Source organism: Melospiza melodia, chromosome 4 (genome assembly GCF_035770615.1).
Source record: "Melospiza melodia melodia isolate bMelMel2 chromosome 4, bMelMel2.pri, whole genome shotgun sequence".
Taxonomy (NCBI): domain Eukaryota; kingdom Metazoa; phylum Chordata; class Aves; order Passeriformes; family Passerellidae; genus Melospiza; species Melospiza melodia.
This window is the reverse complement of record NC_086197.1, coordinates 15,452,444-15,466,954: the sequence shown is the minus strand read 5'-3', so window position 1 is coordinate 15,466,954 and position 14,511 is coordinate 15,452,444. Positions and strand designations below refer to the sequence as shown.

At 36.2% G+C, this 14,511-nt stretch overlaps 1 long non-coding RNA gene across 1 annotated transcript; it reads left to right on the top strand.

Annotated features, from left to right (window-relative positions):
* The first annotated feature begins 8,270 nt into the window (after positions 1-8,270).
* On the top strand, positions 8,271-14,091 carry LOC134417968 (uncharacterized). The gene is made up of 4 exons (XR_010027653.1): positions 8,271-8,356; positions 9,619-9,807; positions 13,310-13,374; positions 14,045-14,091. It is a non-coding gene; the product is annotated as an uncharacterized LOC134417968 (long non-coding RNA).
* Positions 14,092-14,511: the final 420 nt, after the last annotated feature.

Here is a 14,511-nt window from a genome sequence, read left to right as displayed (position 1 = left end):
CCCTTAAGTCAGCGTAAAGGTACATTTTTCCACATAACCGCACCTCAGAATATAATACATCTTGAAGACAAACTAATGAAGTATGCATATTTGCAGGGATGCAGGAATTACTCATAATGTTTACTAGAATGATTTAAAGGTTGGCCAAAATCCAGTTGGTAGAAACACTGAATATTTTTAAGCTTGTGATAGCAAGCGTGCAAAATCTTTAGGTGCTCCAGAAAGCAGTCACTCTTCACTTTCAGCAAGCATAAGACATAGTTATAGCTAAATGAAACACATGCATGTGTTTCTCTGCTTCTCTTTCCTTACACCTTCAAGTTAAACTGATAGAAGTCATATTTTTCTGGAGTATCAGACAAAAGTCTCCTTCAACTCACTTTTGTAGCTAATTTTCTACTTCAAGTTGCTTCTTGAGCTTATCTTAACCAGTTGTTTTTTTCTTAAGTGTCCTCCTTGTTGAATCTCGTAACTTTCATCAGATGGTCACATATTTTCCACAAGAGATTCATTGCTAATTATCAATCCACTTTGCTTCACTGGTGGTTTTGTTTCTTTCTTCAGTATGTTCTGATATCAGTCACTGTAATCACTCAGTCCAGAGATGTAAATGTGACACAGGTTAGTCCACCACTCCTATGAGTCCCAGCAGACATCTCCCAAAGGAATCCCCAGTCTGAAGTCCAGAAACATGGATCACAAAGCCAATCAGGTAAAGGGATGTATATTATTAACATTTATTGAAGAGGTTTATTTGTCTTATAGTCTTACCCTCCATGAGAAGGCCTTGTCAGCTCTAGTGTAACAAGCAAACCCTACCCAGCACAGATAAATACTAAATTTTTGGCCATCCCTTGTAAAACAATACCATCATGCTTCAGGTAGCTCTCTTCATATCTGCTACAATACCTAAACAAAATGGGGTCAGTTGAGGACAGAGTTGCAGCCCTAACTCTGAATTTCCTGGCTTCTGTGGGCTTAAGTCATACCCTTAATGTTATTTGAAAGTATTTTTTTGTGGTTTAATATATACTATAACTTTTTCTTTTGTGACAACTGGATTTATACTGGCTTCATCCCTAATACCACTGGAAACTGGAAGCAGGTCATAGTGTGAGCCTGTCTTCCAAATATTTTGAACAGAAAGTCACCGTTCGGCACTCATCGCTCTTGTTCTCCAATAAAAGTTCAGTGTTCCACTTCAATTAGAATGATACCTCTTATGTCAATACCACATCCAACTTGTAGCCTGTTTGTCCTCCTGAATGTTGAAGGTGAACAAATGAACAAAAATCTCCTTGCACTTTTCTGCTTTCTGTTTTACTCATATGAAAGACCTGTGTTTAGTGGAAAAAAAAAGGTATGTCTTTTTCACCAGAAATTATTTTCTTGTCTTTTAATTTGATTTTCCTTGGTTGATTCAATAATAATTCTATGGTCAAATATTTTTATGCTACCGACTGCATTCACATTGACCAAAATCTGCCTATCTCACCAGTAAGTACTATTTAATATCTCCATATTAAAGCCATGGTCCTTGGTTGTCTGAGTAACATTACACCACATAACAAAATAAGTCCATGTGCAGTTGTTGATGTGAAGTCCTGCCTCCTAAAGACTTCTCAGGTCACAGAGCTGAAGAATATTGCTGGAAGTCAAATCACTTTCATCAGAATGCTCTTCATCCCCCATGTGTACACAAGCATTAATTAGAAGAAAAACCCTTGTCTCACCAATTCTGTGCATCACTGACTGCCTGCAGAATAAAATATATATGTATCCACATGCTTGTTCCTTGAGGAGGAAGCTGATGGATCAGATCCTGCATTTATAGAACCCAGGGTCATGAGAAACAAAGGCATGGAGAAACCTGTGGTAGAAAATGAAAGAGGGGATCAGTGGAAGGAAAATTGTAGAAGACAAGATCTTGCAGAATCCATGGGTACTGCTTGTGCCCCTATACAAGCAGGCAACAGAAAGTTCCAACCCCAAGGGTTACCCCATCATCAAGCCACATACTTTCTTCTGAGAGAGTGATCTTATGGTCCCTTCACTGCAACATGAATGGGGACTGTCACTGAATCAGCAGTCTCACCCTGCCCAGAGACACTATGTTCCTGTCATTTTTCTTTACCACTGAATGAACTGTATCACTCTTATTCATACAGCCTCGGAGGGAAGCTGGATAAGAGGAAGAATTTCCTAGATAAAGAAGTTGTCTAGGAACTTTTTCCATAGACAAAGAAGGCAGAAAAAACCTTGAACAGCTGATCTGCTCCCTGTCTGATGGAAAAACTTTGCTGACATCCCTTTTGTAATTCAAAAGCTTTTGTTGTATATCCAGGAAGTCAGTAGACACTGACTTATTTTTGGACAGACAGCTGTTGTTTGCGATTTGCTTGGTTGTTTATATTGTCATAAAGGTGTAATTCAGTATTTCAAAGCAGTTTGAGAGAAGAAATTTAGAACCTGCGATTTTCAGGCCTTTGTACCTTTTTTTGCCAGGCTTGTTTTCTACTTCATGCAAAAATGGATAGGATGTAATATGCAGTGGTAGACATTGTGATGAGTATATAATTTGGGGATGTCTTAGAATCTGTCTCTTAAGGCTATCTGCCATTATTTTTAAATTTTAAACATTAAATAATTAAGCAATAATCGTCACTGTCATGTAAATGGAAGGCCAGTTTTTCTCCCTCTTCAAGAAGCTGAGAAGCTGAAACAGCATTAGCCTTATGCAGAATGGTCAAAATAAAGTTCTAGAATGGTTAAAATTAGGTTCTAGAAGACATTACCTCTGCCAGCCACTGTCTAGAAGGGATTGCTCAGAACACTGGGTAAGGTCTATATTAAACTAAACCTCTATAAACCCTCTCTTCTTTTTTGTATGACCTAGCTTTCACTGTAACAAGAAGGAGAAGCAATACCTTTTTACTCTTGAAAGTCAGTTGGGAAAGTTTGGCATTTGGCAGATTAAGTGTTAATTTTTTTGTCATCTTATTGGACCTCAATTTTTCACACCTGTTATAAGATCCACACATTTACCCCTTAAATCTCATGTGCTTTTCAGACAATGCAAAAAAGTTGAGCTGTTTTGTTTTGGGTGTTTTTTTGTTTTGTTTTTTTTCGGGGCATTTTAAATACATTTGGAGATTGTCATGGTGAAACACATGGCCTATTTCTTCCACCTTCCTTCCTTTTTGGTGGCTAGCAGAACTGTGCCCAGGGCTCTTGAAATCTCAGGATGAAACAGTATTTTTCTAGTAATTGGTGTAAGTGCCATTAAACTTAAGTTTTTTATTTGTATGATTTTGCAGAAACAACAAAAGTTCACAAGACTGGGAATTTGTCAAAAACAGGGCAATGTTCTGGTAGAGGGGACATTTTTCCAGATTTTCAAAGTTCAAAAATCTCATAAAAATGACAGTGGTGATATTGTGGCTGGTGAATAGTTCTAAGGTCATTGTCTTGCTGCAACTCCAGGTGAGAGATCAACCCTTTTTTTGTCTTGTTTCCATTCTTTTGGGCTGGTTTCTAAGTAGCAGAAGGAATTTGTTTGCTCCCTCAAAATACAGTACAGTACAGAGGAATGCGTGTGTCTATGTATGGACACACATAAGTGCACAAAACCACAGAGGTTAGTTTTAATTTACTTTAAAATGTGTAAGTGTATTTGGGAGATGGAAACTAAGAGAATTCATAATAAGGCTGAATGTAGTCCAGGAACCTTGTAAGGTTTGAGAATAGAAAGCAGTTTTCCAATCTTTCATGTATGGAAATACCAGATGAGTCAATGGGTGTTCTCTGAGCTTGGAGCTTCCAGGGCTTCTCTCTCTATGTCAGCAGCATGGCCTTACAACTCGTTTTTAAAGGCCACCCAGTATCCACAGCCACCCCTGATTTAACTGGAGCTTTGGGTGCTCAGAACCCCTGAAACTGGGCTTATGGCTGCCATGGTGCTCCAGGGAAGGCAGGCACACAAAAACAGTCTAGAGAAATTAACATCTGGCATTTGGGTTAACGTAAGGCTTGCTAAAAGTGAGAATTCCCAGTGAAAAATTACACTAGAGATTTTGAAACCCCCTCCCCACCCCCCTGCCTCCGAAACCCCTCCAACAAAATAAAACAAAACAAAACAAAACAAATCCACAAAACAAAACCCAAAAAGCAAAAAGAAAAAAACAAAAACAACCAACAAAGGAAAGAAAACCTAACGTAATCGTCGTGTAGTAACACTATGCTTTTAAAATGCTTTTGACCACAAACAGTTTGGAGCAACAAACTGCAATCTATTAAATTTCAGCTCACAGAGATTTTACTTTTTCCTCAACCTTTTCTGGTATATTATATAAGTATTTTTAGGAAATTCACAGTTCTTGTTGAATTTAAGAGAAATATCTAGCTGTATAAGGAGAAACCAAATAATATCCATAGCTTCTAAGGTAGACTTTGGAAAATAAGGAGATTTTTTATTATTGATTGATGGATATGCTTTATATTATTTTTTTTCCTTATGGGACTTACGTCATTTTAACTTTAGGGTAAAATCCAGCCTGATTTATGCAAGTGCCATTATGTAGAATGCTGGAATTTAATTACATTTCTTTCTTTGGGATGAATAAAGTAAGCAGAAGTTGCCTTAGAGAGTGTGTCTGTGTAGAGCAAGATTTTTTTCAGTATCTAATTTATATGGGAGAGATTTTTACATGTAATAATTCATGAAGGATGAAGGTATAAGTAACATAGGCAATATTTAAAGGCTATATAGGTACTTATAATTACAGTAATTCTTTATCCACATAGACCTTTCAGGAGTTTCAATGAGAATTGAAACCTGTTCATCTCAATGGTCATGGAAATAATTATTTTTGCAAATGAATGAAAAAAATCAGCTATGTTGTTTGGGTAATCTGTTTTGGAAGTCACAAAGCAATGAAATCTAATCACTAAATCCTTCTTTCACAGCTTTTCAGAGGCAGTGCATTATCAGCTATTCTACTTCTGTAGAGTTTATTAAATATTTTATGGAGAAGTCCCATTTCACATGGTATAAGGCTCTGTTAGGATGGTGGTTCTTGTATCTAGGCATAGATGTGTGCTTAATGACTAGAAGTATTCTACAATGCTTCTTGGAAGCTGATTAAAGACAATTAGTGCTTGCTTTGGAGCTGTGAAGATTTTAAGTATTTTTAGAGGATTCACCTAGTATTCTTCTTTTCCCAATAATTCTTTTTTTCTTTTTTTTTTTTTTTTTGCTATGCCAGATACAAACAGCTGAGTGATTTGTATGAACTAATTTTTATCAAAATTGCCATTAAATTTTAATTTTTATCAAATTGCCAAAACAATTTTGAGCGGTGTCAGAAGAGGTGGGGAAGTGGGGGAAAAGATGGGGCCTTTCCTTACCTGGAGGAAATAGTGGCCTTCAGGTAACAAGTCTGAGGTGATGGGATCAGAGAGAGAGAAAGGAGCTGCTTGGTGAACCAAATATCAATAGTTCAGTACATAGGTAAAGGGGTAGTAGGAACAGGAGGTAAATTAGCTTAGGAACTCTGATTTTGGTACCTGATTCAGAGCAAAACCATTTTCTGTTTGGAAATGGTAGAATGGAACTAACTGATGGAAGAATTAAAAGAAAATGTAAGTATTGGGGAGAAAAAATTACTTGGAAGCATCTCTGCCTACCTATTTTGACAAGAGAATACCATTGGATTGGTTTCCATTTCATGAAAAAATTGATAGGATATAATCCTATAGGATTTGCAAAGATGGGCATTATGCTGAGTATATGATTTGGGGGTGAATTAGAATTTGCCTGTTTTGAGGCTGTCTGCAGTTATTGTTTGATAAATTGGATAATTAAGCAATAATCACCACTGTCACATAAACAGAAGGCTAGATTTTCTCTCACTTCAAGAAGCTGAGAGGCTGAAAGAGTGTTAGCCTTATGCAGAATGGCCAAAAGTCATCTGTACTATGCCCTCCACTTGAAAACAAAATAAATATATTCTTGAGTTTAAGAAATAAATAACTCAGTGCTTACACAAAACTCTCTTGATTTCAGAGGAGATGCTCTGCCTAACAGAGTAAATGAACTTTAAGCCTTCAGCCTTCCCGTTTGTGTTTCTGGGGATAAATTCAGACAGAGGTAAGTATGTTCAATACAGAGTTTATGAAAAATCATGACTTAATACCCTACACAGTATTCCAAATTCATGTTTTCTGGGAAAAAAAACTTTAGTGTATACCATAATAAATTAGCACTGTAATTTAGTACATTGATAAAGTAATTTTACTAAAATTCTTCTAGTAATGAAGCTGTTCTAGAATTAGGCTTTGTCTTGCAGTTAATGGAGCTTCATACACTGAAGAATGAAGCAGAAAATAATTGCTTTGCATTTATTTGAAAGCAGGACTTTTGAAGAGCATAATACTAATTCTGTAAAGCTTAGCAAATATTTCTGAGATTTCCAGGAACTACCTTCCTGCGTAACAAAGGTGGTAAAGGAACATTTTCTACTGGCACTAAGGTTACTGGGGAAAGTTCATGGTCTCGGGGAGGTTTTTGGGGTGATTAACCTCAGGTGCCAAGGCTGATCCAAAATATTCTTTCTCTGAGAAATAACTCATGCTGATCTGATTGGATTAAAGAGGTCCAGCAAATGATGGCCTTACAACTGTCTGTACCAACACTTGTGGATGCAATATTGTGTATTCCAATATAGAAGAAGGCTCAGTATTAAAGAAAGAGACAGGTCTGAATTAAGGCCTGAATTAAAAAAGGCTCTCCAATATCTCTTTCTGAGCTCCTCATGTAGAAGATGGTTGGCTGCTGGATAAACTAGGTCTGCACAGAAGGTCTTCATTGCTTCATGAGTAGCTGTCTCAGAAGCTTTTATTGCTCTGTGTAGATGATTAACACACTTGCAGATGACTCTGCACTAACTAGTCCTGGTGTTGTCCCAGGGACAACATGGGTAGAAGTTTCTCCATGAGGTCAGTCTTGCATAGATCATCTCAAAGACCCACTGGCTCAGTCTTCTCCTGGATGGAGGGAAAATAAATGTCTTCTTATCCAAATATTGTGTCATTTCAAGGTTTTAAGATTTAACGAGGGCCACTGAAAGAGACACAATGGATTAGAGGTGCAATAAACACAGAAACTATAACAGAGACCTCTGGGACACACCAGTCTGGGAGAGTTTGGTGAAGAGGAAAGATAAAAGAAAGGTTAGATAAGTCTTCAGTGTGCTGAATGTCTCTCACATTTTTTTCATAGATTAAAATAACTGAATGGTGCTTAAATCAGTTTAAAATTTTACTTTATTGTTGACCTTTTTCAGCTTAATGACGCAGTTTCAGTGGTAGGTCACAGGAGACATGCCAGTGACAATGATTAAATAAAAAGAAAACCATTAAGAGAAACTATGCATATTGTTGCCTAGCAGAGAACCAAAACATTGTTTTCCTGAAAGCCACATGAATCTGTTTTCTAAAGTGTTAAAAAGGGCATTGGACATCAATAGAAAAGAATGGGAGGAGAGAGCTGTGTTTTAGTAGTTGTCCTTTGGATAGTGATCATACTTACTATAATATCTCCATATGATTTTTATATGAAAATAAACACAGAATTTGCAAAATAGTGCTAGACTTAAATAGTGTGAAGGTCACACTCCAAGCATATATTTTAAAATATGCTTCACTTTAATGACTTTAGTTACCATCTCTCTCTACCTATTTCCAGATATTACCTCAAATCTGATACGGATAAATGAAAACTTAATCTTTTCCCTGTTAATCCCTTTTGCCTTCTTTCTAATCAGTATGAACAATGCTAATCTGTTTACCCAGCCCCAGAAACCAGGCACAACCTTTGGGCTGGGCTTGAGTCCAGTCCTTCACATCCAGGCTTGGTGTGTGCCTTTGCCATCTGAGACCTCTGTTCTGGGCTGGGATAAATCTGTCTCTGAACATATCAGTTTGTACACCCTAACTATATATAGACAGCAAATACAAATAGTTTAGATCAGATAAATTTTAGCAGACCACAGCTGGATAAAGCGAATCCCTAGATGAGATGATGGGGGCCTGGATCAGGGATTCAGCAACAAGTATAGAAAAGGTGGAATATGAAAGATGATCTGGAGAAGGAACTTTAAGGCATAGCATCATTTTGAGACGTCTAGGCAAAAGGGTTGTTTTTATTCTGTCTGGAGTTAATAAAAGCTGCTGCTTTCTTCTTTTTTCTTTTTTTTTTTTAAATTTCTGAAGAAAGGCAGATGTCTGACTTTTATTCTCTTCAAAACAAGAATTAAGATACATGTGTTGGAAGAATATTACTGAAGTCACCCAAAGTGTAAGTATTCAAGAAACAATGAGCTTTGAAATGACATTGAAAAGCACAGTTTTTACACCAGACAAGGAATAGGTGCAGTAAATTAAACCTGAACCAAAGGATTCTGTTAATTTTTGCTAGTGGAGGCAGTGGGTAGATTGTGACAATTGATACTATTCAGTGCCTGAAAACTTGAAGCTGTAAGAGTAGGCTTGTAAGAGTAGGCTACCAGCTGTAAGATTGTGCAGTCTTCATGGCCTAGAGTGCAGGCTGATTTTCCTGTGGTTTGGAGAATTGCTTTTGAATCAATTATTTTAAGCACCAGGGCAATTCCTTCCTTTTCTTGACACTTGACTTTGAATGACCTGTCAAGGCAAATGCTTAATTTTCTAAATACGAAGTCATTTGGCATATGAACTGCATGGATTTTTGTTTAGTTCATGTCTCTGACGTACAAAGTCCAAATCTATGATCAGTGGAAGGGGAGTAAGCCCTCCAATTTGCTCCTATTTTGTATTTAAAATGTTCTTTTACATTCCTGTGGGGAAAAAAAAACCAAAAAACAACAGGGCTTTTAATAATAAGGTTTTTTTGTTTGTTTCTTTGTTTAGCTTGGTTTCTTTTTCTTTCTTTTTTTTTTTTTTTTTTTTTTTTGATAAATTAAAAAAATGGAAGCTTATTTTAAGCAGGAAGCAACTTAATTTTTTTGTTGTTATTTACTTAAAAGGACTCCAATTACAACTGAACTGGATTTTTCTTTATTTGAAGAGGGCTATGAATGTTCATAAAATAGATACTGAGATTACCTGAATGAGTACTATTTCTTCAGGCAAACAAGGCACATAAATTTATTCCATATTTCCAGATTTTTCTACTTCTCTGGCAATTTGAAATACAAAATTCTCACCTTCCTCTTTCTGGCGTTCATCACACATCAAAAGCCTAACAAACATTACATGAAATCTGGTTGGTTGTTTTTTTTCTTTTTTTAAATAAGTATTCAAACACTCTGTGTTATCCAGATATCCAAAATCTCTCTGTGGTATTCACTGCTAAGGATAATCCATTTCAGGAAGACTGAAGATAATAGATTTCATGGGCATTACTTAAGCAAAATTACCACCTCAGTGAAATGGGAAAACATGACATGAAAACCAAACAAAACCGTCTCGTTAAAAGATGTCTTAAGCCCAAATGAAATAAGAATGTCATGGAGTCTAGTTTAAAATTGAGGTGAAAAAATGGAAGAAATTTGCAGGAAACTTTTCCATTTTGTTTTACAGAAAATGAATGGATATGTTCCCATTCCTGTGGAAAATTTTGGAGGTACCTCACATAATTTATAATTGATTTTCCACTGAACTGTTGAGGAATCACTTTTGCTTCTGTTGCTAAAATGCAGAACCAGCAAAAAACCTGCAGAACATCTTGGCAAATTCTTCAGAAATTACCTCTACCTCAAAAACCTGAAAGTATGATTTTTTGGTTTGTATTTAAGGCTTCTTGGGTTTTTTTTGTATTTGAAAAAGAAAATATTGTAAAAGTGTGGAATACATTAGTTCCATAATGTATTCCTCCTATTCATTAGGACCATAGTATTGTAGTATATTTTAGCTGACCATTTCAAATGACACTTTAAGGTAAATTTTGTAGTTTTTAGATTTGAAGTTTAATAATTCCTTTGTAGAATCCTTGGATCTAATCTGTGATTTAAAAGCCATAATTGAGCAAGTGTCAAACCTGCACTTGGTTTGCTCTGTCCTGGATTTCCAGGAGTCTGGATATTAGGAGTATTAAATAATCATCTCATGAGTTTTATTACTGTATAATGAGTCTCTCACCCTTGAGTTGCTGCTGAATTTTCTGCAGCAATAGAAATGCTTTATTGTCTTCAGAGCAACTTAAAGAACTCAGAAATTTCATTTGGTGTGTGAGAACTTTGCCCAGAACTTGAGTGCAATACAAAGAGCCATTAGAATCAACCTTAATTGAGAAGTTCACTAGAAATTAAGGAGAAATTTATCCCTTCACCTGAAGTACAGTTTTATCTGCACTGTTTTGGTGTCTTCTGTTTGATGCAGACAGAAGTGAGATGCACATTTTTACCACTCATTATTGTAATCATGCTGCAGGGGACGAAGGCTTCAGCTAAAGGTGAAGGTTCTTTGGGATCAAATATACATTTATTGCTGATGTCAGGGAGATTAGCATTTTGCCCTTAGTTTCCATATAAATAAACCTGGAATCATTCCCTGTTATGGTTTCACCCCAGCCAGCAGCCAAGCCCCACACAGTCCCTTGTTCACTCCCCCACCAGTGGGACCAGGGGGAGAAATGGAAGGGTGAAAGCTGGAAAACTCATGGGTGGAGATACAGACAGTTTGACAGGGAAAGCAAAAGCTGTGCACACAAGTAAAGAATGAAATCATCTACTCCATGGGCAGGCAGGAGCTGAGCCATCTCCAGGAGAGCAGGACCCCATCACATGTGAGGGTGACTTGGGAGGACAAACACCATCACTCCAAACATCCCTCCTTCCTCCCTCTTCCCTCCAGTTTATCCACTGAGCATGATGCCATATGGTCTGGGATATTCCTTTGGTCATTTTGGGTCACCTGTGCTGTCTCTGTCTCCTCCCACCCTCCTGTGCTGGCCCCAGTTCCTCACCAGCCTCATGAAAAGCAGCAAAGGCCTTGGCTCTGTGTAAGCCCTGCTCAGCAATAACAAACACATCTCCATACTATCTAACCTGTGTTCAGCACAAATTCAAAATACCAACCCCTGTGAAGAAAAATAACTCTACCCCAGTCGTAACCAGCACACCAATGCACTGCATCGATTTTTCAATCCTGTCTCTGTAGCATCTTTTGCAAAATTACTTGCACAGTAGATGGTAGAGACAGGTAAATGAGAGGGTTTCACTCGTTCTCTCAAGCAACAGACATTAAACTGCCTTCTATTTCCTAAAGCCCTTGAGAATACATTTTAGTCTAGCTGTGATATGTGTTGTATCACTGATACAAGAAAGAGTATGTATGAATAATTTCATTGCCAGTACCCCCATCTGTACATTTCACTTGACACTGGTGAGATTTACAGAGATACCTTGAAAAATATTTCTGCCAGTATTCTCTGTTGTTACAGAACCATCATATAAAGTGAAAAATACTGCTTAGGAGACAGGTGCATTCCTTTGTTTCCAATTTCTTAACAGTAATGTTAGATCATGTATATTATGTTTCTAAAACCTAGTTTTAATCAAGATTATTGTCAAAAGTGCCCATTTTTATGTGTATCTGAATACACAGACAACACTGGATATTATCATATTTTTGACTTAAAAATCTTCAAATAAATGCTAATTAATTATAAATTAATTTTTTACTTAAAAACCTTCAAATAAATGCTAATTTCAATTAACTGAAAATTCTGAAGTGAAATACCATTTACCTGATAATATCGTTACCATATGAGGTTCAAGCCAATCTTGATTACTTTCTACATGTGTTGTAGGCCTTCAAATTATAGCCAGTTCTGTACTTCAAGGAGTATATTCTAGGAGAATATTTCTAGTTTAGATATATTCTATATTTACTAAACTGATTCCTGTCTTTGAATTGATTATTCAGTGACTGATACTAGAAATAAAAATTAAACAAGAAATCCTGCTTGAGGTTTGACATGAAGTTCAGGGTTTTTTCTCTTGCAATGTATATCTGTTATACTGGGGTTTTTTTTGTGATGATTGATAATTTCTTAAGCTCTAAACACCCATATATATAATGGAGATTTAAGGTAATACCTATCTTTAAGTCACTAAAGGGAAAGTATGAAATCTGACTTCAGATTAGCAATCTATTATTGTATTGCTTCAGGTTTCAAAATAATTGTCATGCACTCCCTGAAATCTGAACTAATGACTCAAGGCTTCTTTAGTCAGATATTTTTGCTATGGTGGACTTAGGCTGTGAAACTTCTCATGCTGGTATTTATAAGAGTGATGTGACTTTATTTCCTGAAGTGACTTAGAATTTTTTTTAGATATGTGACTTATTTGTAATTATTTAGGATGCTAATTCTGATTATTTAAGTTTGCTCAGCTGACAGTCTTGATTGATAGCATAAAAAGGAGTCCTTTTCATTTATTAGTTGTTTAATTTGGTAATAACAAAATGCTACTTCATAATTAAGTTGATTTGTAAACTCACAAAGACAAAACTGTCAAGGTACTTAGTGGGAAAAAAATTCTCATCCCTTCTTCCTCTATTTGAAAATGAGATTATATCAATTTTCAAGCTTACATATCCCAAGGGAAAATTACAGTGTAACTTCTCTCTCTCAAAGAAATCTCTTCAGTCAGTTAAAAAAAATGGCCAAAGATTTACTCCACTTCAACTTGTGGAAAAATAAGAGGACACAATTATCTTTTTATCAGTTGAGTAATGGCCTTATTTTCACAATTTTATGAGTTCCGTTTAGTTACTGTTAATTTAGACTTGTTCAAGTGGGGTGATTCAGTTGCAAGTTCCTCTCTGTTATTTGTTTTGATTTATTTTCAAAAAAAATGAGAAACTTTATAACAGGAATTATATGCTGGAAGACACCTTTGGCTCAGACAAATACACAGGTTTGGAGTCAGAGAATGCAATTACATGTAGGACTTGAGAATGTATGATGAGATCATTGGCTATTTTAAACACGTCTTTGAACAGATTCAAATGCATGAAAACAATCCTGGATGTAAATGTGCTGGTATGAACTAATCCACTTTTTTTTTTAATGAAGTTGTTTGATAAGTTCAAAAAGAAATTGTAAATGCTCCAGACTAAGTTATCTTCCTTTCTTCTCTCTCATATTTTCATCTGCTATGATGTCTTTGAGGCATATAAATTCATTCTAATTCAAATTTATTTTTCTTTCTTTCCATTTTGATTTCACCTTGCCTTTCACCTCTATTACTCTTTTTCATCACAGAATCTGCAAACGCAATCTGTCCTTTTGGAGCCAGTGATTCTCTTTGACCCAAATTTGTACCCAAGGTGCTACAAACAGTAAGAAGAAATAAATATCAAATAATACAATACTCTACACTGTGATTTGAAAAATTGAACAAAATTATTAGTGTTTTGTACAGTATGAAAGAAATTGTCACTTAGCTGCATGCTGCAGAAATTTATACAGATAGCTGAAGCTCTTTTGACATGATAGCAGCATTGTATGCAAGAAAATTCTGACATTTTCCATTATAAGGTGATTTTTTAAAAAATAGCTATTAACTTTGCTAGAATTAAACTGCTGGAGTTTAAATCTCCTTGTATGACCAGAGCTGGTTTTGTTCATTTTAAGTTTTAGTTTCATGGATGATAAGTTATACACATCATCTTACACTTGTTGCCATGACAATGATGAACATGAGTATAGACTTTGGAGCAGGGAATTGCTGTGTGAGAGAAGGATGGTTTGAGTTTTAGGGATAGATCATTTACTTGCCCTTGAAAATTTGTTCAGTTTTGGGTAACTTATAATTATTTGAATAGTCTTAATTTACACATCCTCAGTAGAGTTTTGTTAACAAACTTTCCCACACATTTTATGAATATTCCCTGTGTCTAAGGCATGCTTACTTTGCTCAGAGAGTGGATGGGCAATTTATACTGTTTGAAACATCTTCAATCTCATTGAGGAAATACCTGTTTTCACTGTTTTCAGGACACTGCATGCAGAACATCCACACCATGCAAAATTTTACTGTTTTCCATGCTGGCTTGCAATGACTGGCTGTGTCTGCATTGCACAGATAAGTACAGTTGTTCTGTAATTATATTCACTACCTATAGTACTCACCATAATCTTACTCTTGCTCCCAAAATGTCATGGAGAAGGTTGAGTGGAGAAAGAAGGAGTGGAGCCTAAGGCTGAACCTCCCTAGTGAATGTAGCTTTAAGCAATTTGCTTTAGCAAATCAGAGTTTTTACCAAGGTATTAGAAGCAGTACAAGGGGCAGTGGTTATAAAGTGATAGATTTAACTTGGACATAAGGAATTTTTTTACAATTGCAGTAATGAGACTCTGGAACAGGTTGCCCAGAGGACTTGTGGGTGGCCCATCACTGGAAGTGTTGAAGGTCAGGTTGAATGAGGCTTTGAGCAAATTGATAGTGAAAGATGTCCCTAGAG